The sequence below is a fragment of the Mercenaria mercenaria genome, chromosome 16, assembly GCF_021730395.1.
Source record: "Mercenaria mercenaria strain notata chromosome 16, MADL_Memer_1, whole genome shotgun sequence".
Lineage (NCBI taxonomy): Eukaryota > Metazoa > Mollusca > Bivalvia > Venerida > Veneridae > Mercenaria > Mercenaria mercenaria.
The window spans coordinates 39,210,904-39,236,793 of record NC_069376.1 but is presented as its reverse complement, the minus strand read 5'-3'; positions in this window follow the sequence as shown (position 1 = coordinate 39,236,793).

Sequence of the window (25,890 nt, the reverse complement as noted above, 5' to 3'; positions counted from 1 at the left end):
AAGATTCATGCTTTGTGAATAGGGGCAATATAGAGATTATTTATGTTATATCATTCTTTTCTTGGACAAATTTTTTGATTGTTTTTGTCAAGGGAAACAGTAAATTGCTGTGTATAATCTGCATTCTGAAATCTATAATGTAGGTGACTAAGGTCCATAAAACTTCATTAGTAAATAGAAAACACTCATTACATTACATAATAATAAAAATAATGGTTTCTGTGAACCACAATTTAGAAATAATTTCAACATTTCCTCATTTCCCAACAAACTGGATTTCTGTGAAACTTCATACACACGCTCCTGCATATAAGAACTTTTCACAGGAGATGACCTTAGTAAGTGAAATAATTACTTTAATTTTGTATGTAAAGGGACCACCTACTCGCAATGTTAATGTCATTGCAGGTAGAGGATTTGTATTGCATGGTAAAACTTTTCTATCATGTTTATTCTTCATGTTTTAAACAGTTTATAACATATATTGTTTTATGTGCTAATGTTGATAACTTGTAGCCAGTCAGACTAATAAAATAATGATTAGGTGATTTCTCATATTGCAATAAATGTACTTCAGACACAACACTTGGCAGCGTCTTTGATGCTTGCATCAATGAATTGCCTTGTTTCTTATATAATGTTTCATCATTTCCACAAAAACAGGAAAGAGCTTCCGAATGACAATATTTTTTTATTTCTGATATGTTATGATGCGAGTAATATGTCCCACGTACATAAGTGTGTTGATTTCAGTTGTAAATAAAAGATTTACATCTTTTACATACTTTCATTATTGTGCTTAATTTGTATATCAGCGTCACAAATGTCACAATTTTGAAGGATTATTATATGATAATATTCCATTACTTAGAATAAAACATTTGATCGACTGGGTATTTCAAATGCACCCCACAGTCTTCTTCCATAACCAGAAAGGCCAATCCACGGTGCCCCGTAAGACACTTGATATAAGCTGTAAGTACCACAAGAACATTGCCCCGGTTTAGTGAAGTTGGTCGTTGCTGTTGTTGTTTTATTGCTATGGTCTTTTTAAAACATCTCTGGCTAAATTTATCGTCAGAAGTAAAGACCTTGGTTTTATCAGGTTTGATGAGGTGTTTGGTTCGAGCCTCACTCAGGGCGTTGAATTCTTCATGTGAGGAAGCCATCCAGCTGGCTTACGGAAAGGTCGGTGGTTCTACCCAGGTGCCCGCTCGTGATGAAATAATGCACGGAGAGGCGTCTGGGGTCTTCCTCCACCATCAAAGATGGAAAGTCGCCATATGACCTATAACTGTGTCGGTGCGACGTTAAACCCAACAAAAAAAAATGATGAAGCGTTTAATCTTGTTATAGTTTTCAAAAATGGCCGAGCCGGGCCTAACAACATGATAAATATATATCCTTTATAAACATGTATATATGTCATTTATACAGATACGCTCGTCGAAGCGTGTGTTTGTTATATTTTATCATATCCGGTGTTCTAATACAGTGCCGTAAAATAAAGATTTCCTGTTGAAAAGTTGGTATTCAATACAAAAATTAAAATCTATACAGAATAATCATTATATACGTACATGAACTTTAAATCATTTTACAAAACGATACAAACAAATAAAAAATAGAGAAAGTAGAAACTCCACACGTCGCTAAACACGAAAAAAAAACGAAACTGTTGCAGGCTTGGTTTGATTCAGTCTGTTCATGGACGGTAGTGAAAATGCATGGTACTGTCCACGCCCTCTAGCCTCGGGTTAAACGAGTAGAACTCAACATTTACACATGCTACAAATACAAAAAAAGAATTTAGAGACATCCGCAGATGTATCAATACGACGGCGCACATGAGAAACCTTCAAAATTACACTAGTGTGTAATTCCATGAAAAGCGGCGAATGGTCTCCAGGTAAAATAATGAGTTTGCACTAAACGACAAGATAATGGACAGAATTAAACAAAATGGAATTTAGAAAGAGGATCAGAGGTTATGAAGCCTGCATATTACAGGAACCAAAAGACGGCACCGTATCCATGGGGTGATTATACAATACCGAAAGCTATGAAAGCAGGGTAATGGAACCACCCAGGCCGATGTGTTCAATCTAAGAAACAAAACAGTACCAAAAGCACGACATAAAAGTATTGCCGAGCGATCTGAAAAGATCGAAATATAACAGCTCTGATTAAATGTTCGGGGAGACATTTTACGGCACAAACAACAACAAAATGACATTTTCAGTAGTTTGCAATTTGTTTGAGAGTGCTCATGACGGAGGATTTTTTATTTTTCTTTCTTGGGTCGTGAACATTAATGAAAGAAGTGAGTGATACGGGTTAACACATAGTACAATACGGAATTTGCTATCTTTATTTTTCGTATTGCTTGTGCAAAAACAAGGCGTATTCTATACAGAATTTATTAGGTAAAACAAATACTACATTTGTGTTCTTTGATTATTCCAAACGTTCTTGAACGTCTCTATATTGTTGTAGGAAAAAGGCAATGAAGATTAAAAAGAAAATGAAGATTAGTTGCAGATTAGTTATACATCACTAAATTTATATCTCGAATCGTCGGATTTTATATTTTGATAAATACATTTTAATTAATGGGAGTTTTGAAGACAAGGTATGCCCATGTTCCAAAGAACAATGAACACTTATTCTGATATAAGTTTTTGCCATGCTACATGGTTTAGATGTGACAAAAAGACCTGCAATCTATATTTTGGTTCAAAACGACGTTCTATGCATGATATATATCAAATGAAAACGTAATTTTATCTCTGCAGTACTCTCATGACAGTCCGTGTAATATTTTTTTAGTTTCTTTATGCATTGTGCACAACAGTCATATGTGTTTAGTGTGAACGTTACAATATTGTATTGCGTTTATGTCGAAACTGAATGAGTGTATGCCTTTTATGCATTTTATATTACCTATACAAGGAGGGAACGGTAACGTCGCTGTTCCCAAATTGCTTCAAAATTCATTGCATTGATAATATTTAAATGGCCATATTACTTTCTTATAATGTAAACATTTTAAGTTGTCTATGTTTTTAATTACGACTCAGACATAAATGTTTGATGGTACAGACATTCGACTTACATTTGAAAACAAGACAAACATGCATGTATATTCAATGATCTGTACTTTATTGTATTAAATATTCAATTGTATTTCTGTTAAAGTAATAAATCATTCTTCAAAGATTAGATCAAGACAAAGATATATTAATAGTTTATTTATCTGCTGTTTTTATTTGTCCTTATCGTAAGTAATGTGTATAATTTTTAGATTTTGATGTCATTTTAGTGAATCTAAAGGGTGCTTCTTCAGTTTTTTTTTGGAATTCCCCGTATACCATATGCTATTAGGGCTGCGTACAGATACCTTAAAGTAACTTTCCTCATTTTAACATTAGACATATTCAAATGACCCTATCGACTGTGTTCGGCTAGAAGCGCTATTTTTTATGGAACACAAACTATAGTAGCAAATCTACTGGAAACACACACTAGGCACACTTATGTCCATAACTCATCAAAACTTTCTCTATATAGATTTTAATGCTTTGTTTTACTTCATTTGTTGACAACAGCCTTAAGCCGATACTCAATCCTACGGTATAAATATTGAATCAAAGGAATCACTGTCGGCGATTTTCATTTTTACGAAAGTTCCGAGAGATTCTTTTAACTTTGGTGACATATGTCTTTATGTCGCTAGGTGGACTTATTAATGCTACGTAATGCGACAGTAAATTGCGTTGGATGAATTACTATTGCACTTTACACCCAACAAATATTTGGTGACTAACTTAATACATATGTTATATGCAAGCTCATTTACGTCTTTTTGAATCTCCTATATCTTTAATTTGTCGGTATCTTTCTCTTGTACAAATTCAAATTGTTTCAAATCACAATGGATGTAACAATAAGATATTGTAATGACAAAATTCTCGTACATGGATATAAGAGGTTTAAATTTCAAAGTATTTTCATCCGGCAGTTACTTCTGAATCGTTGGTACGTATGGGATTCATCTGTCGACTATGTTAACCTTACATTGTTTTTCTGTTTCTCTTTTTTGTTTGGGCTTAACACCGTTTTTCAACAGTATTTCAGTTGTGTTAATGCGTTAGTTAACGTAACTAGTGTTCCTGGATTCTGTATCAGTGCTAAACTGTTCTCTGAAAGTAACTGAAAGTTTCACGCATCAATCAGAGGTTGGCACGAAATATTTCAGATAATGCCATTTCATCAACGTCAGGAGAACATACGCCTCGCTTTGGAGCGAACTCACGATACCGCGATTATCCTTAGCTAAACACTTTCCCTTCTGAGCGAAGCAGGTGGACCAATTATAAGCCATTTTATATGTAAGAATGCTATTTCAAGCATCATTGCATCTAGAGTAAATTGTTGCTTAATGCCAAAACTACATCAAGGTGTCTCTTATCGATTGTTTTGTATTTTATAGCATAAAAGATTAAAGTTAACTTGTTATAACAGCTCAGTTCAGAACACTTCACAATATTCATTATATTTTAGGACTAATATCCGATAGAAATAGCCATCTTTCTCGACAGATGTGCATTTAATCAAATCTCCATTTTCTTTTTATTTACATGAAGACACTTTCAAACAAAACAAATGATGAGTTTTGGGCCCCGCATCGATACGGTCAGAACACCACCATAATGATATTCAAAAGTCACAGGACTTTGTGAATAAAAGTCACTCCCACCAGATTAATCCATAATACATGCTACAGTAAAATTAGACAAGCTATGTAAAACAAAACAATTCTCGAGAAAAAAATACATGTAAAAATAATATATAACGAACCACATATATCTAGGTAAGGACCAACGTAACCTGGTTGCCTAGGTTACTGACTTCCTCTAAGCAACTACATTTGATGTGTAAATTGTGTTACCTGTGAGAAAGCCAATTAGCATTTTATAACAAATAATATGGATTCTGAACTAGTTTGTTACGGTGTCTATTACAAGCACATCACGACAAATAGGTATATCGAGAAACTATGCCATTATTCATAATAATTGTTTGTATAGGATATGCTGCTTAATAAAAAATGATTTGTTTGAAGAATGTCTTCCTTGTCTACTCTCTTTGAGGGACAGTGTCAACGTACAGGTGAGATGGTATTGAATGTCTGCCTTATTAGAATGTATTGAACTAATGTCTACAACAGATATATGATCGTCCACCATTTTCGTGCTTGGAAAAGTGTCCGTAGTTTCCGATTTGGATACGTAGGTGCTATCAAATGTAACAGCAACTTGGACCAAGAAAATCATTTATTATTTCCGATTTGTGCAAATCAATTGTATTGCAGTTAACATTTCGCCTAAGTTGCATCGCGGAATATTATAATGACCAAAGTTTGTCTAATTATAATACCTTGAGATAAAAGCATATTTACAAAAGCAGCTTATTTGAAAACACAGATAAGAGCTCAGTCTTAAGCTTGAATTGCAATTAAATAACGATTAGCGATTTTGTAGTTTTCATTTCTATGAAATACAGGAGTTTGTTTCATTAATTGTTATATAGCATAGTGTTATATATTCTATTCTAATGATCAGCCTAACATCATGTATTAAGTGATTGCCTTTTCTAAGAATGTTTTTTTCCCAATTTTACCATATACGTTCTCTTTTAGGTACAAATATCAAACAAGCTTGCTTCAGTTTGACATAGCGACAATTATTTACTTTTTTTTGGTGGTACACTAATATCATAAGGTCCATGAAATTGATATTATGTAAATATTAAACAATGACTGAGAAATTCAAAATAAAAAAAAAAGTATTTTCACGCTTTTACTGGTACAAATGTTTAAATGACAGTTACGAACTTTTAATATATTTGAGCCGCGCCATGAGAAAACCAACATAGTGCATTTGCGACCAGTATGGATCCAGACCAGCCTGCGCTGTTCGCTAACGGTTTCTCTAATTGTAATAGGCCTTGAAAGCGACCAGCATGAATCCTGACCAGACTGCGCGGATGCGCAGGCTGTTCTGGATCCAGGCTGGTCGCAAACGCACTATGTTGGTTTTCTCATGGTGCGGCTTATTTCTAAAAGAGTGTACGAAGGAAATGGCAAAGTCAAACAATAAACAGACCGCTCTAATAAATCTGATGTACTTTGTTGAAATTGCACATTGCTTGGTATAGATAATCCAGATTAGAAGGTAGCTCTGCTTGGTATTTGAGTTTTTTTTAAGTTTAATAAAGTCTAAAGTATTTATAGTTAAACAATACTCAAGCAACGGATACACTATTTATCTTTCACTTAATATCTTAACTGTCTAACGATTTCCATGTCTTATACCTTTAAAGCTAAATAATGTTTTAAGACCATTCAAATAAAGCAAGACTGTAAAATTTGACAAAAGATAAATATTGCCTGCGTGCACTTATATTTATGTAAAATATTATGTAATTTTACACACTACAGAACATACATTTGTATTTGTTTTCCTGGCAATTTGCGACTACATCCTGACAATATGTAAATATAATGAAGTGTGTAAAAACGTGATTATGTTCGATATTCAGACAAAATTTATTATAAAATACTTAAATTAGTGTTTCTGATAAAAAGTAAACTAAGATCTACTTGCTTACTTTTCAAAATAACAAGGCTCACACACTACCAGCAGCGTGCATGTCGCTTAGTTTTGGTAGACACCAAAACAGTACTGTAACAACTTTAATAAAACCGGTATTGTTTAACATAAATTGCAAAACTGGTACAGAGGCAGATTTTAAAGAAATAATTTCAGGAAAAACTTCACATAATTGTTCCAAATAAAGAATTAAATGTCAAGGAAAATACATCGAGCTTTAAATTTTTGAATTTATGTACCTTTAAAATTTCATTAGCCGGCAATGTGTTATTTGTGTTTTCTGAAAATAATTATTGTTCAATACATTCACACGTTTACAAAAACATGTAAAGAAAGCCTAGGATAACAAGGAAGCATTCCAGTTCTGCTTGCAGGTTTTTGCCCATGTAGCAATTTTGCGCAAATGCAAACCCTGATGCGTGCATCATTGCAATAACACATTTAGCTAATCATTGCGGCAGACCGGGAAAGTAGATAATTACTCACAAATAATCACGCTTCCCGCTCTGCACATAATATGATGCCATATTAAGAAACGTTATTATGTCATCGTATTATTATGTGTAATGGTAAAACCACGTTCAATCTTAAAAATGACAGGTCAAATTACGGACAATGGACAGGAAATGCTTAATGACCTTTTCACATTGCTTTATGAAAAATCACAAAAATCTATAAATTTGAATGATTGTCACACTTTGAATGAAGCAGTTTTCTACTACAACTAAACATACTACATTTGTAGTCACAGCTAAGCCTGTATATCAAGTGTACTGCCAGTGTGCAAACATTAGGTAAACATGTCGTAGTAAAGAAAGAAAGTGGTAAACCTTTTATTTTATTCGTATTTATGTGTTTCAATGAGTCAGTCTCTACAATGACATGTAATACAACGATTAAAATAGTTGGATATGTTTTTTATAAAGGAACAAATGATTCTTTCACTGAACTCTTCTGTGACTTCAAGCTGTAACTTTTTTTACACGAAATATTTCGAGCATTAGCATATGTGTTCAAGTTTGTATCCAGCTATTCGAAAAAAAACAACAATTTATTTTCCAATAACTGAGCCGTAGCCCGTATTTATTTTTCAGATCTTCACAGTCACACATTGCTTGATTTTCGTAACTGTGATGGTATAAGAGAGATCGTTCTACGGTTGGTTCAATAATGTGTTGAAACGAAAGGACAAAGTGACATTTGCACGGCATTACAACTTTGAAAAGTGGTGCAATGTAAATAAGAAAATGATGAAGATGGACTCAGTATCTAATTACTCGCTACTTAATGAATACGTGAGTATGCAGTCGATTTATTTGATATGTTAGACAGAGCTGTAGAAATAGTTCATTTTCGAAACTATTTTTCGTAACAGCGATAATGTTAGAAGATCGACACTTTCCAGGTTGAAAGATCAAAACAATATGCATAATTTATTAGAACATTTTAACAGTTACAAGTAAGAGTTATACTTAATGAAATCAAAATGCCTAAAAGACTTCAACATTTTTTTTTTTAAAGTAGGCACTGATTTCAAGTGTATTTTGTCTTGTTTTAGTTACTAATCGTCCACTCATTCTTACATAATATACACTTACCGAGTGGTATTTTTTGTCCATAGTTTTTACCATTGACAGGTGAAACAGGTCAATAAGTGTCTTGTTACACGACATTTGAAATAGTTATATATTTGAATGATGGCGTTTGTCTTGCTATGTGTTAGATATTGACTGGGAAAATGTCACACACTATGGACCGACGTGTTTTGTAAGGACTAATGTATTAACTCAAGTTATTTATGACACTAAGATGGAATCCGTATTTAACTGACATCAGCAAATTACTTATTTGCTAACTGATATTGAAATATCAATCAAACATAGTTCAAAAATGAATTGATTCTTCGTTATAGTTTCCATAAATTGACATAGCAATAAAGTACTTGAAAATACTAATTTAAGGTACCACATTAGGATTTCGTTTCGCAATGAGAGTATGTTTTAGATTATACGTTCATATGGATTCAATTCAAATTTAAATTTAAATTATACTAAATTATATATTTATATGGAAATAACTTTAAAGAAAAGCAGTTATAGTTGTCTTCTGAAGAATCTAATGAATGTGTGTTTGATCATTGCCAAAATCGATTTGAATCAACTGAAATCTTATACAACTAATCATTGTTTACTTGACGCAAACAAAGAGTTTTGTAATTGAAAAGAGAACGAAAATATAATAATCTGTCACTGGTTGTAGATGCAGATTGGGATATCTTGTTAGAGGGTAACTGTTTTTGTGATAACGAGGCTCTGCCGATTTTATCGCATTTTACATAAACAATATAAAATCAATTCAGAAATAGTTAGTCGTCATTAACAGCACAGACATGGGGTATCAGATAAGTTTTGAAGGCATGAGTAAAATCACCGAAAAGATCAGTCCATTTTCAAATGAGAAGCAAATATGTTACATATTTAAAAGCCTATTTATATGACTGTTGTATATGGAACGTTACAGTATAGATTTAATAGACCATAGCAAAACCGCTGCCGTATAATAGTGAATACTGGCATTTACAAAGGTTATGATTTTGTTTTCATGTAAGTTCAACAGTTAATTCTCCCTAATGCTACATTTAGGCGATACTTTCCCGCCTTATTAAATAATTTATTTTTGAGATATCTATAACAACACATATGTCTAGAAGATTTAAACTTATGACTGTGGTCATATATATAATAACATAAAGCTGTGGCGCTAATTTGTAAACCATTCCATTCAGAAAATGTTTTGACTTGCAGAATATGATAATTATTCAATTTGTTTTTTGGATTTGATAATTCTTAAAGTAAAGGAGGTAGCTGGCTTTGAATCACTAACACCTACATGCTGTATAGTCGAGTCAGGGGTTATGATTTCAGAACATGGAGCCAACACGTGCACGGAATTTATCCGACACCAGTTTTCGGATAAGACTCTAGACACACGCATTGGGACACAACTTTGGCCAAACCAACTCTTTTTATGTCTTTATAGTATTTCAATCGCTTTACCCTTTAATCGAATTAATTTTTTATTTTGTAATTGCTCTCAGTATATTGTATATACGATACAGCGTTTCTTACATTGCTTGAGTTAAAACACATTTAGCGAGCCTGCACATTTATAATTTTTATCATTATACCAAATTTATATAGCCTTTGCTTCTTACAGTTTTCAGGTTCGAACGATTATAAATTCAAAGATAGAACATAATATAAAGAATTGTTATCAAACGAAACCAACATACACACATATACAAAATTAAATGAACGTTAGGATAAAAAGCTAATCCAAGCATCCATAGGTATGTATCGGCCAATTTCTGAAATATAGAAGCAGACTTTGTGTCAGCTTCCCACATTTAAACGGTAAGAGAGTTTCCAAAGCACTGATTGTCATACATCAAGATTTAAGCCTTTGGCACTACCAATTATCTTTTTTCAACCAATGATGTGCTTTGTGTTCATAGGTTTCTAACAAATTTCTATCAGATCCCTAATATAGGCTAATATACTTTGGTACAAGCTACGGGAGCGGCTTCTACAAAACAGCTATACAGCTCTAAACAGAATTAGATTTTTGAAAAACGCGTGTGTTATATTTATTTATTCGCCATCCTAAAAATGCAACGATTGGAACAAAGAACGGAGCATGATTGCCTGACTGTAAAAAATTGACAATAATTATCTTAATATTGGGGAATTAGATTACTATTTTATTTGTGTAAAGTATCTGATAAACAAATATCGGAAATATTTTCAAATGTGTGGTAGTTTAATGGAGATGGCTTATTTTGTTCGCCCTGACGTATGTCACATTAAATTCGGTACACGTAAACATGTTAAAGACACTGATTCTGGTATGCCAGGTATGTGGCCTATGGGAATGATAAGGTCTGCGTATTGGCGGTAATGGCCAATACACAAGACTGGACCATTGATATTGCTTCTGTTTATCATAATAAGCTACTGTATAGCTACTGTGCAGTACATAAATTACAGGTGATATTTCTCACCTTCATAGCAAATCAGTTCCCACCTTTATAACATGTTTAGAAAGCTTGTTTGAATTAGGGCTAAATAAACAAGGTGATAAGATACATTGTATTTATTTATTTATTTATGTCTCATTCATTTACAAACATATAAAATTACATACAGACTAAAACAATTGTAAATGACCGTTCTAAATAGAACTATAAGAGACAATATACATACTCACATTTAAAAACATACCATATAACTTATAAATTCATATTAACTTAATTAAGAATTAAAATATAAAATCATGTGTACTATATTCAATATCATTTATGAATAAAATTCATCTGGTATGACACTTAATAAAAGTTGACAATGACCAAGTAACTACATGAATACATCTATGGATATTGTATGACTACCCGAATGCATGAAAGTTGAGTAACTGACCGAGTGAGTACATGAATGTACGGATGTTGAGGTAAGTAGCCGAGTGGGTACATAAATACATATGAAGATGATGAGTAGATGACCAAATGAGTACATGAGTGTAAGGATGTTGAGTGAGTACATGAATGCACAAATGCTGAGTAGCAAGATACAACAGTGTTTTTATCGTATTTTTAATAATCAAGTTTTTTAACAATTACATTTCATCATTGCTGTTTTTTTAATCAAAAATATAAAAAAATACATTCAGACACATAGCTTTTAGAAATAATAAATTATGTGTATTTTGAACAATGATATCTCTTTATTGCTGGATTTTATTATACATAAAAAAAAATGTTATTTAGACAACACAAGAGGAATTATGCATTTTTAATATATAAAATCCTTCTGTCAATATTCCATTTTATCTATTAAAAATGCAAATGAACGCTTCTTTAATTTCTAATAAAATCCAGCAATTATCATTTTTTTCTGGTTTTATTTTGTTACTTTTGATAAAAAGATCATGATCATTGAATAAACAAACCTTTAATTTCTTTTATTAAGTTTTAAATAATTATTTAATGGTTAAGGAGTGAGAATTGCTTTGCTATAAGAGTTATAATTTAATTGGCCGGGACATTACTCACCTCAACATCAATTAAAATAATTTTGTGTACATTCTAAAAAAAAAAGAATAACCAATTTATCTGTAGGCAATAATATTTATGATTCTCCCACAATAATTAGGCTACATGTCAAGTCTACAAGGGTTATATGGACCCTTATCAGACTGGACCAGATAGGATCTTGTTTATTGGGGATTAAAAAGTTTGGTATTTGGGGTGGCGGGGGGCACTTATATAGGAGATTTTCTTTGCCTTTAAGTAAAGAACGCAAGGTTGAAGTAGTTATACAAAAGCAATGTGCGAAGCTATGCTCTGTTTGCTTTTATTGACATAAAATGTATGTACAAACATTACCATTTAAAATAATGCCGTAAAAGTAATTTTGAGAAAAGTCATTGAATACTGTGCTTCAAAATTTCGATAATGCAATAAGTTCATAAATCTTTTCTGTCTTAGGAAATGATTGAAGTTTAGCTTTAACACTGAATACTGTCTGAAACTTGTGTCTTTATCTTGGACTGTGCTTAATGTGTATCTAAGTGCATAAAAATGGCAGCGTGTGTATACCTCCTGTTGTTTAATCAAGTTCGAAATATTTTAAATATCTTTCTCTATATTAAGAGCCATTTATGTCGCTGATAACCTGCCTTTGTGATCATTTGTTACTTATTTCAAGATAAACACACTCCAAAGTAGGTTTTAGATGGTTGCTGTCGTTGTTGGGAACACAACAAGAAACTACACTGGTATTGGAGAGATTTTCTATAAATATTTCTGTATTTAGTACGATAGTTGACACAATAGGTAGACTGTAACCAATCTATACCCTTTAGCCTGCTGGCGGCAAAGGATTCTGCCTTTGCGACCAGTGCTGACCAAAATCAGCCTGCACCTCTGTGCATTGTCTGCACTGTTCGCTATTCAGTTAATAAATTTTCAGTAACCACCATTTGAATGATAAGTAGTATTGCAATAATTTAGTGATGGACCAGTCCATTTTTGAAATTTAGCAGGCTAAAGGTTAATATAAAAAAGTCCTTTGATATGTAAGTCATAGGGATAGGAATATATCTAAAATTACCCCCTCGTAAGTACATCTGAGGTGGTATATGTCTTTGACATTTCGATCCAATTCGTTTTTCAGCAGGCCATCATATCAACTTCAGGATATATTTTACGATAATTGTACCTACTCTAAGACGCATACCTTGTCAGCATCTGTTGATATCTAAACATCATACCTACTAATTTGATAAAGGTTATCAAATATCCAGTGTCAGATTATGTAGAACCAAAGGAATCAGAGCAGGAATTTCCAAAAAAACTAAGACAAATATCAAATAGGGAATGCCACGTACCAGAATCGCAGCCTCCCCAAAAACGAAACCTATAGCACGCAGACGTCACACCACAAACACACAAACACATACACGTGCACACACACAAAGCCAACACACGAGGACAAAACGAACAAACAAAGGAACACACACACATACACGCGCACACACACAAAGCCTACACAAGAGGACAAAACGAACAAACAAAGGAACATAGTGGGACACCGCCTTGGAACGGTCAGTGGCAAAAACACCACTGGGGAGCTTAAACCGGTTTATGGTGCGCACCCAACCTCCAAAGTATCTCTCCAACCATTTTCGAAAATTCGTTTTCAGAAAAGGTAAATTATGATCGAAGCTGCACATTATTCAAGATCATTATATGTTGGTGCGACGTCACAAAAGATCTATCTAAAACTTTCATAAATCGCAAATTTGTCATTCTATGCGAATAAAACAAATATTCTAAACGTCTAATCACAAAATCAGACCCAACCGATCACTAAAAGCTAGACTGGACTTTGAAGGCTGATCAGGCAAAATGATGTAAACAGCATGATATGAGCCGCACCATAAGAAAACCAACATAGTGCATTTGCCACCAGCATGAATCCAGATCAGTCTGGTCAGGATCCATGCAGTTCGCTAACGGTTTCTCTAATTGCAGTAGGCTTTGAAAGCGAACAGCATGGATCCTGACCAGACTGCACGGATGCGTAGGCTAGTCTGGATCCATGCTGGTCGCAAATGCACTATGTTGGTTTTCTCATGGCGCGGCTCATATATTTATCTATCTTTTGAATGCGTTTGAAATCCGTTCTTTTAAATTACCTATGCTCAATAGGTTTAGGAGCTCTTTTCTTAATTTTAATATTTAGGTGTTAAAATAGAGTTGTGTGTTTATTGTCACGGATAATGATACATTCGATCACTGCCGTTTACGATGAGTATATTCCAGATTTGTCCGTTTATGTTAGCATTTAAACGATTTATTACCATTATAGGCAATATTCAAGTATCGCTTAAATGGCAATACTTATTGCTTAATAAATGTTGACTTGAGAATCATTGAGAATCATTGCAATTCAAGCAAGCCTATAAAATGATCAAGTGGAAACAAATATGGAATTGAATGATGTAATTTTACACGAAACAGAAGATATTTGTGCTCTTTTTATAGTTTAACAATACCTTATTCTTGACAATATTCAATTGTACTCAGTCGTATAGTGGCATAGAAATGACGTGAATTTTATTTATTTATGGAAAAATGTCGCGAAACCAATTACAGTTGTTTGTGACATTATGTTTTCCTCTTCTCATTTTGTTAAATAAGAAATCATAAAATGTCAAACGGTTATCATGTCATTTATGATATCTTTTTTTGCATAGAAATAATCTTAAAATAACTAAATTGTAATTTTACTTGGTACAAAAATCAATCACATTGTCTTATGACTCCATTACGGAGGAACACCAGTGGTAGGTGGGTGTTTTTCATTAATGCGATTTTTTTTTCATACTGCCAATAATGTTTTACATAGATTACCTGAAATTTCGGTTTATTTGCATATTTCGTTTTTTTTTGTGTTGGGCTACCTGTGAAGTTTCTATTTTTGCTGTTTCTAACTTCTGTATATTCATAAATGTAGCTGGTACGAACACGTAGCCATAGGACAGTTTAAGTACCTATGTAAGATCTAGAAGTGAAGGTAGTTTATAGAACTGGTAACAGTATTTTTCATTATTTTAACCATATCTGGAAAGTGTTCGATCTGGCCTACGACCGACAGGTAAAAAACCCCCTTAACATTGACAATTGAAAATATAGGTATGTGTTCCTGCGTTCTTTTGAAGTAGCTGATGGTTGGTTGTACAAAGATGTAGTGTAGGGTAATATTTAGACTATGTAAATACGCCTTGAACAGTGTTCGAGTCCCTACAGGCTGGATCGTACACGTACCATATACTGCTGTTTAGTCAGATGTATCCATTATAAATTTTAACTTTTTAGGAGTCCACATATAGTTTTTAAGCGAAACGTATTCTTTAACATTTTAAATATTAGAAAGACAGGCGGACATTCAAATTTTGTGTACAAGAAGGCAAAATTCTAAGCCGAAATTCAAGATACGTGTGTCGAAATTGCGATTTAATAAATATCAACCACCTGGCACTTATGCCCTTCTGTACTTGAACAGCAGAACAATCGCACATCAGTTTCAAATTGGTCGTTTCGTTTCATTTAAGCAAACAAAACAAAAAAACACACACACAAGTCACACGATCTACTTATGGTCATTCCTCGAATTTTTAGCAAAACAAATATGACACGAAAAAATATATCCTTCGTAAATTATATCTTAAGCAAGGAAAACTATCACAATCGTGTCACTCTCGTGCATTTTGTTTTGGGATTTAAAAATCACATTTCATCTTTATGCAACTGGAAATCACTGAGTAAGTACATTCTTTCAAAATGGAATGATTCAGACCTTACTAATTGTTATTGCAGCTTCCTCAAATAGAATTCCTATATATCTATTCACATCATTTTAGATGTAGTCCATGATTTATGTCATTTTTTTTTTTTTTTGCAAAGTACGTGCAATTAGCCCAGTACCTGCAAAACTGAGGTCAATACGTCCTAGTGACGTGGTAAAATATCAATTTTGTCCATAAACATTACTTTTAAATTTGAAATCAGGCATTCTTACCGTATAAATAAGTTACTGTAGATAAATAAAAATAACCAAATGTGTTTTTTTCTATTGTTATGAATAGCAGAGTCTGTGAAACCTACAACCTTCTACTTTTATTGAACTATTTTGTTTTATATCAGGCTATTGGAATTACGTTTTACTTGTTTTCTAGGAAATAAAATCAGTTTTTACTTGTAGTGTTTGACTGTATTGGTTTAAGAGTGATTGTATTGTGGATTTATGTATAAACGACGTTAAAGGTAGTCAATTACAATTAAGCAGCATTTTATGACATTTTCGTCTTTTAGTATTATCTGTTATAGATTTATTTAAGGAACACAAGGACCTATTTCATAGAGTTTGATCCCTATGAAATTTACGTATTATTATTTTTTATGAAATTTGTAATTACTCACCTTAAATACAGTATTAAAAAGTGGATTACTACTTTTGATTTCAATATAATTTCTAATTTTACATTAGCATTTGATAAATATTGGGATATTTCAACAATCTGAACCAAAAGGCAAATTTTAAATGTTTAGTATGTAGCTTCAGACTTCATATATTTGCAATCTGTCCTGGTTGCACCTCAACGATAGGTAAAGGGAGGTAACAACAATCCTACAAATATGCATTCTTTTGAATTTTGGCTAAATATTTATTTGTCAATGTAAATATTTGACAATTGTAATTAATAGCTCTGATATTTATAGGACTTCTCACGCAAATAATGCTTATTAGATTTATACATATGCGGTAAAAATGCATTTAGTGAAAGTCTAATATGTATTAAGCAATCAGTGAACACAAATAAGTGTAAATGATCATTTGTTAAACCTTCGATCAAACCCGTTACTTGATCACAATCTGACTAACCACCTTTAAACGGCATAAACACCAAATTTTATACGTTGGCAAATTGAAAAAGACAAAGTGTTTTAGTATAACGATGAACTCCAGATTCAATTCGTCACTTCAATCGTTTGTACTAAAACTGTAACTGGAGAATACGTATTTCCTTCCAAAAAGAGTAAATCGATTGAAAGCCTTTCGGGTTGTGGCTAATTATGACATTCATATTTGATAAGGACACATTCTTTTTTCTAAGAACAACGTTTTCTGATTTTGGAATTTTTTTTCCGTGTATCCAATGTTTACAGATGGTTCATTTAAAACATTATTCCAATAAAATATGACATGAAGAGGGAAGTCGCAATGGTAAACTATTGTTCAAACTAGACTATACGGAAATATAACGTTTTCTTTTCTGAAACATCAATAATGTGTTTGAAGCATATGCAAGTATTTTTACTTAATTAATTTGCTGAAAAATTGTCAGTAATCAAGTAAAAGGGGATTATCTGGTTTGGTTATTCTTTTCCACAACGTACGTTTGAGCAAATTCGAAGGAAAACGATTAAAGGCAAAACAAATGAAAATCGATAATATATTTTCGTAACAACTGTAACAATAATTTTCAGAACATACTCAAATCTTTACGACCGTTTAAACGTTGACAGACCTTAACTTACATAAGAATTGCATACCATATGCCAGTATAATTTGTATGCCGAAAAGCTAGTTACGAACAGAACGCACCCTATTATTACATGATATGAATTTGAATAGTAATAGTAGTTATATCAAGTCGTCTGTCCATAGATAAGACTTAGTCAAGAGAATATTGCATTTAACCACCTTCTACAGCCGCTTCTGTATTTGTTGCACACTGTTGTCTGTCTTAACCTAGATTTTCATCCCAATTAGATACATTAGAACGAATACGCCTTTTCACTTAAACAAGTGTGACAGTCACTAACAACTTTCATATGACATAGCCGTCTACTCAGGATGTGATTATCATAAGATTTTGTTGCCGTTTGTAAAAGCACAATCAATTGCTGATAGAACGGGTAATTATAAAGTTGTCATTTCTTGCTAAAACCTTTATACTCACTATAATAATGTGTTTGTTTTCTTATCCGCATCACTAAATATATATTTCCTGGACAGATTTGTATAAAAATCTGGATGAATACAAAATCGACTGTCCATTTTGAGGCAAACTGAAGTATCTTTTTTAAACATTTTACCATGTTGTCCTTTAATGGATGAGGCTGCGATATTACCTGATATTTATCATGGAATAAAATACACCATTGGGAATACTTATTACATATTTTTTCATTCCACAAAATGGTTTTCTAATGCTTCAGTTAACTGACTGATTATAGCAGGATGATATATCATAGAACAGTGTTTTGATAAAAAATGTCTTTATCATAATTCAATCAACAATTTATTGTAACTTTATACAGATGAATAATGATGACAGATGCTTTAATGACTCTATAGCTTCTCTCTCCAGGCCACTACTTAAAAGACTATTTATTTGCATCCAGAATACCAGAACATTAACTTTGTGCATGGAGAAACAGGAAATAATTTATCCATCACTGCTTAATGAAATAGATCGGAATGACTTAAATATATGCTTAGAATCGACATTTAGTTAGTTTTTATCAATTCTTATCACTGTTTAATATTGTTTTGCGTATTTCTTATACATTCAGATCAAGTAATATCATATTAAATGCTCAAAATGCCTTTGTTTAAAATGTGGCTTCCACATTTTCCGTTATGAACATGAAATACATTTCTTTCCTAAATCCTATTTCTGATAATTACTTTCTTTAACATTAGTCAAAGGTTTGAATATTGCTGAATATACTAGAATGTTTTAGTGAATCTATTGTTTTATTACCCCCTTTATGACTGTAACTATAGCAGTTCATATGCAATATTAAAAGAAGTGCTTTTCACACCATGTAAGTACGCAAAACATCTATTTGGAAGGCTGTTTCATAAGTTTTAAGAGAAAAATTTAAAACATTATGGACCTTAAATAGCCGTTTACTGATATTATGTTAGTACCTAGCATAAGACTTTTAGTAATCACATATGAACAAAGTGTTTAATACAGATGTATCGTTGAAGGATTACAGTGCAATACCGACCCCTTTAGTATCAAATGAAATGCTGCCTTTACCAAGTAGACATGGCTGAAAAATGTTTTCAGAATTTTGTACTGTAGTGATAAACGATTCTCCAGCAGTGTTTAAATAAGGCCTTTGTCTTTATCTTTGTAATAAGGCCGCTGGATTAGATGGTAATCCCTGTAGGTTTATTAAGGATAGTGCTTCAATTATAGCCTGTCCCTTGACCGCATTGTAAATATGTCCATTATTGAGGGCATAGTCCCAGATGACCTGAAATCTGCAAGGGTTATTCCTCTGTTACAAGTACAAGTAAAATGACAAAACTGATGTCGGTTATTATAGGCATGTGTCCATTTTATGCATTCTTTCTAAGATTTTTGAAAGGGTTATCTACGACCAAATGGAAGGTTATCTGAATGATAAGAAACTTCTGTATAGTTTTCAGTCTGGCTTTAGGCGTGGTTTTTCAACAGACACATGTCGTATACATGGTAGACATGGTGTTACTGGAGTTACGAAAAGCGTTTGACACTGTCAACCATAGTAAACTTAAGAAATAGTAAGTTCCCAAACGTGGTTTATCGTAGAATAACCCGAGTTTTGAGTTCTTATCCGTAAGAATATATCACGAGGGCCGTAGGCCTGAGTGATATATTGTTTCGCATGAGAACGAAAAACTCGGGTTATTCTCCGATAAATCACACTTGGGAACTTAATATTTCGATTCTAACACGACATATTAGTATCAACAGTGTTAGAAAAAAAATTGTAACTACTTTTTACGACCGTGCTACGCACCTGGGTCACGTCATTGCACGCGAGTGGTATATTGCAGAATAACCCGAGATAGATTTTGCTCTACATGTATGTAGGTTATTTGCTGGTCGTGTTAGAATGTTAATGAAAATGAATGCCATAGGACTAAGTTCTGATGTAAAAAGCTCGTTTCAGTCTTAACTCTCTGATAGACAGCAATTAGTAGATGTATATGGTGTTCATTCCAGACAGGCTCCAGTTGGGGTTCCTCAAGGGTCCATCCTTAAGCCCGTCTTGTTCTTAGTTTATGTAAATGACATGTCAGCTATTGTTAGTAACAAACTTTAATTATATGCTGATGATTCAGGAATTCTTGTCTCTGGAAAAGACACCTCACAGATTGAAACTGTTTAGTCCAGTGAACTTGAAATTGTAAGTAAATGGCTTGTTGATAACAAGCTTTCGCAACATCTTGGAAAAACAGAGTCCATTCTGTTTGGATCAAAACCCAAGTCAAGGTCTCAATCAAGTTTGAATATTACATGTAATGGTACAAGTATTAAAGCTTCCAATTCAGTGAAGTACCTTCGTGCAGTCTAGGACCAGAATCTATCTTATGATGAAATTACAAGATCTGTGGTTTCTAAAGCAAATGCCCGTCTGAAATGTTTGTATCGTAAGAGTAAATTTCTGTCTCTTAACACCAAGAAATTGTTGGTCATGGCTCTAATTCAGTACCACTTTGATTATGTTTGTTCTTTCTGGTATTTCAGTTTGACTAAATACTGGAAGAACAGGCTTCATATTGCTCAAAACAATCTTATTCGGTTTGTCTTTGGTCTTGATAGTATGTCTCATGTTGGTCCTGAGTAGTTTAGGTCCTTAAACTGGTTACCAGTTGTTAAAAAGGTTGAACATTTAACTCTCTGTCATGTACATAAAATTCAGATGGGTAAAGCCACTTAGTACCTGAATGATAAATTTGTACCCCTTAGCTCCATACATGATCGATGCACAAGGTCTAGAGTAACTGCTTTCCCTAGTCAGGATTCGAGTGTTGGTTATTTGTACACTCACTACTGCATGCACATGCCATTAAAAGGGTCATGAAATTGGTCTTAATTTTTTCAAACGTTTTTAACAGAGTTTTAGCAGGTCACCATTAAAATTCACCCATGAGTTCTTACTATTTAATGGGAATTTCATGACCATAGTTTTAATGCCATACATTATAAAGCCATGAAATATGTATATTAAAACCCAAGTAAAGTACACCTTGTTAAAATGACTTTGATGGCCATGAAAAACTGCTTAAAATAAACCATTAAAATACAAAAAAAAAAAACAAACAAATACATGGCTTTCTGTGTCATGCCGGCAATAACAGGGACCACAAATGGAATAAGGGGAATTTTTTCTTCACTTTTTGTGTTATTTCTGGTATTGGTGTGCATTTTTTTATGGTTTAGAATATATGTATGATTGTAATTAGTCTGCTTGCCACCATGTTGTTATATATCATGCATCTGTTTTATTGCCATGTTTTATACTTGATTTGTGTACACTTTTACCAAATAAAATTCTAAAATCTATCTATCTATCTATGTTGGAGCGTGCGATTTTAAATACCGTTTACATGCATGACAAAACAAATCAAGGACGCAAAACGATCAGGAAGTACCACATTCAAAGAACTCCGCTGCTTATTAAGCAATCTGCGTATAAATGTGGGGGAGGGGGTATAAATGTAAATGTATACATGTAATTCACTTACTTTGTGGTTGAACGCATTGTCACATTAACGTAATCGAAGGCAATAACTATCACATAGAAATCACATATAGTCATAAACATGCATGAAGAAGAAACATTAAGGTGTAATTGAATGATTTCATATTTCTTTCATCTTTGTTTTAAACATATTTTATTTATAAGTCATTACATGTATAATATGCAGCAAATGTGTTAAGGGAATTGGACAGGAAGCTAATTAGCTTACGGTTGTCGTTTCCCTTTCTATAATCTGTTATGTTAAGAAGTGTCGCTAATTTTTGCATCAAAATATGATTACGTTTTAAAAAGTAAAGCTCAGACGTCACGACTTGTGATGAAATATTCATATAAACTTTATAATATTTAGAGGAAGTAGGTCAAAGCAACAGCAGCTGTCGCCTTCTCTAGCGACCAGTTCGTATGGATTTTTTGTGTGGTTTTTTGTTAGATATTTGGTCAAGCATTTTAAACACTTGTCAGATAATAGAGTAAACTATCTCCAGAACAGTTTCAGCGAAAACATGACATTCAATGAAAAAACGTGTTATTCATAAATCATTTATTTATCCTTGTTGCAAACTATGTCGACCGCATGCCACGTTCATATCATTAGCATCATTCAACTACCTTTGATCGAAAGGATGTAGTAGAACATTTTGATCCATGTCAGTATCAAATATTAGATTTTTTTTAAATAATTGAAAACTATTAATAAGAGCAGTTAATTTACTACATGAATACTACAAAGATGATACAATAGATTCCTAGATCAAGTTAAAATATCTTCTGTTATTAATCTATTTCATACGCACGTATATAGAAAGTATAAATTCTATTCATAATAAGCATCATTGCTCCAGATAAGATAATTTGGAATAAACTTATTGCATAAGACTTTCGCAATAACAATAATTTGTCAGTGTAAGACAGTTATATTATTTCATTTTAATTTATACTTCATAGGCTATTTCGCAATAAGGGTGTTATACCAAGCCAGTCAAAGGCAAACCAAAGATAAAGGTAATATTTGTGTAAAGATATGTAGCAAAAACAACATTTTTATTGTTAAAACATATTTTTGTCGGTGATATTATGGTTTAAGAATACATTGAAGTCAATAACGCTACGTTATTAATAATTACAAAAACTATCTCTGAACAATAAGATTATATAAAAAAGCTATTTTTGTTGTGTTTTTTTTCTAGTCTAATTTGACTTTAACTTCTAACTTTAGGTTCGACCTTCGTTATTGGGAAAAATATATCCTCTGGCCATCTTTCACTAAAATATTATATACAAATCCTGATCAATGCTTTTTTTTTACTTTACTACATAATGAAATTAAGTTTACATACAGAGTTACATTCATAACTAAAAGCCTTTTAGACCATACATGCTGAGTGTTTGTTAGTGGTAGTACACATGTATACATGTATACAGTGTGTACTATTCTAAACCTAATGCATAGTACCGTAAATGCATATAAACTTTTTGTTTTTATGTTTACATAAACTATATGAAGTAATTGTTCATTTTGAAATTTGGATCTAATATAACTTTAAAGCTGCTATGCTGCCACTGGCATTAAATTGGGTTAATGCTCATGACTTATAAAAGCAAGAGATTTTTTGAAGAAATAAATAAATAAAAGTTTTATCTTTATTTTTATACGATAATGATATTTGAACTTTAGCATCCGGTTTTACATTGACTCATTTTTGATGATCACTGACATTGTTAAATATGTATACATTAAATAAATAGCATTCAATTGATAATAGTGACCAGAAATTGGACAATAAGATAAGATATATAACAATAAGTGCTAATTTGTCCTTTTTACAAAAATTTGAATTTTGATCTTAAATACTAGGTTTGTAATCGACTGTTTTGATATTATACCTGCGTTGCTGACATTGTCAAACATAATATACACATCAAAGTAAATAAATTAATAAACATCAGTGACTAATAGATACTACGTACAAACATTTGAACAAGCAAATAAAGTAATCTTAGAATCTTTTTAGAAGTTACATACAAAATGACTTTTAGTATCAGATTTTCCATTGACTCATTTTGTTGGTATCTTCCTATTGACTTTGTTGGGCATTACATAATTGAAAACAATATAGGGACACGTTACATATAATTACAAAACATGTTTAAGCTTTAAATCATATTGATAAAAAACCCTTAGGCTACTTTTGCGACTTTTTCACACAAATTTTACCTTTTACCATTAATATTAGGTATGCACTTAACTATTTTTGGATTCGACCTGTATTCCTGACATTGTCTAACACATACTCATCAAAATAAATTATCACCTGAAACAAAATAATTAAGATATTTCTGAACATAAACAATTTTAACAAGTGTTTTTTTGATTTTTATTTTACTGAAAAAATGAACTTTGACCTTCAAACATTGATGCTGAACTCTCGTGAAGCTGACATATAACTCTCGATTTGGATTGTAGTACGGTAGTGATGTTTCACAGGTTTCAAACAAATTATCAAATATTTCTGTTGTAAGGGTACATCAGGCAATTTATCAACATTCGTTCAAATGAAACAACAATTTCGGACAATCCAAACCTACAATCCTATCTTGCCGGGGTTATTTTGGCTAAAAAAGGAAAATTATCATAATGATTATTCTTTCAAACGGTACAACAACTTTGGACAATCCAAACATATACATGTCTTATTCTCGCTTTAAATCGTGTCTAGAATAACGTTTCATCATGTTATAGTTATACATAGCATACATGTTTGGTCGTTGACCTTTCTCACATTATCAAATTTGTCAAAAGAAATATAATTTGGCTAATCTACACATTGTCCAAAACCAGCCACTACCTTTTCATGTTGTTACGCTTGACTTTAAGCTTAAAAATGGAACTGGAAAAGGCGTCGTGGATTTGTAGTTTTTCTTTGGTAATAAATAACAGCAGTACGTTCCATTCATAATTTTGAAGTATAGGTCTTGCAACTCATTGTAGAATGGGTTTTATAAACATATGTGTTTCTCATTTTTGAAAGTACATCCTCTCTAAGATACAGACACGGAGCAAGGTTGTCTGGATATTTTGTGAACATTCTTAGGAAAATTGATAGTAACTGTCGTATTGTCATAGAAGAAAGACATTATTATATTTGATGTACGTAAATAGTAAGACAAATCTAGATAATGTCTTATTTAACTATAATTAAACTTTGATAAAATCAAACATAATGTCTAGCATCATTTGAAGGAAAGCATATCCTATCCCTCGTCTCTCTTTTGGACTAATGCATGGAATTTACAGGCAATTCAATTCGATACACCCACATAACTGAACGAAAATTATCAAGTAATTCGAAACGATACTTTACTTTTGAGTGTAAAATTGTTAGCTTTTTAGATGCTTTTATTGAAAAGATATGTTAATTGCCAATATAAATAATTCATGAAAAGTGTCTTTTTTTCGTGAATATGGCAAAATCGCTAGACACTCTGACGTTCTATTGTTTGTAATGTTCCGAAAAATGAATCAGATGTACATTATTATCTTAATGAAAACAAAATAAGACAATACTCGTTTTAAAAAAAAAGTTTTTTATCTGTTTGTCGTTTGAAGTTTATTTCAGTGAAATCTTCACAAGATAGGTTAATCCATTTCAAAATACCGCAGTAAGAACTTCCTTCATAAAAAGAATATTGTTAATGTTTTGCCGTTTAAATAATAAGTGGTGGCATAATCTAGTTATCGTACAGTACTTATAGCTTTTAATATCGTATTGGATCAACCGTTCTTGCTAAAAATACAATCACAAATATCACATGCTACAATCTGCATATGATATGATGCCTTGTTTATAGACGAAATAGGTATGCCTGCCTCAGAAATGTACGAAATGAGTTTAACATCTGTATGTATGTGTATAGGTTGGCGTGGCACTCGTATAGTAACTTTGAAACGGTCATTTAAGAGTCCGATGGATGATACAATTACAGTCAACATTAAAAGTGTGAAAGATTTAATCAGTAATCACAGAAGATACGTCGACAAATTGTCAAAGTTTTACTTAGACAAATTATCATTGATGTTACTTCGGCAAAAAAAGACAGATTGCTTAATCACCACTTCCCAAAGCTTTATGGTATAATTTTAAAAAAAGTCTTATGTCATGGTTCAATTTAATGATACATACTTTGGCCAAAAAAACTCTATTCTTCACAAGTTCAAAATGTTGTATCGATATTGTTTGTTACTCCCCGAACGATAATTGATGCATTCACACATACGTTTTCCCATAATATTGTTAAAAAAAAATCTCCATTTTTTTCTAATTCCGTTCCAAAATTGGTTACACTTAACTCATACTGTGTTTCAGATATACGGAAAAAATATGTTAATGTGCCATGGTTTCTCTTACATGTGTAAAGAAATCACCATGTGGGGAGTTATATCATTTACACTGTTCCTGTAATAAGAAAAATGTTGGGTTACAAAAAGATTTTGGCGAAAGAAAACTACTTTAAAATATGGAGAGTTCCAAGGCGATGCGCAAC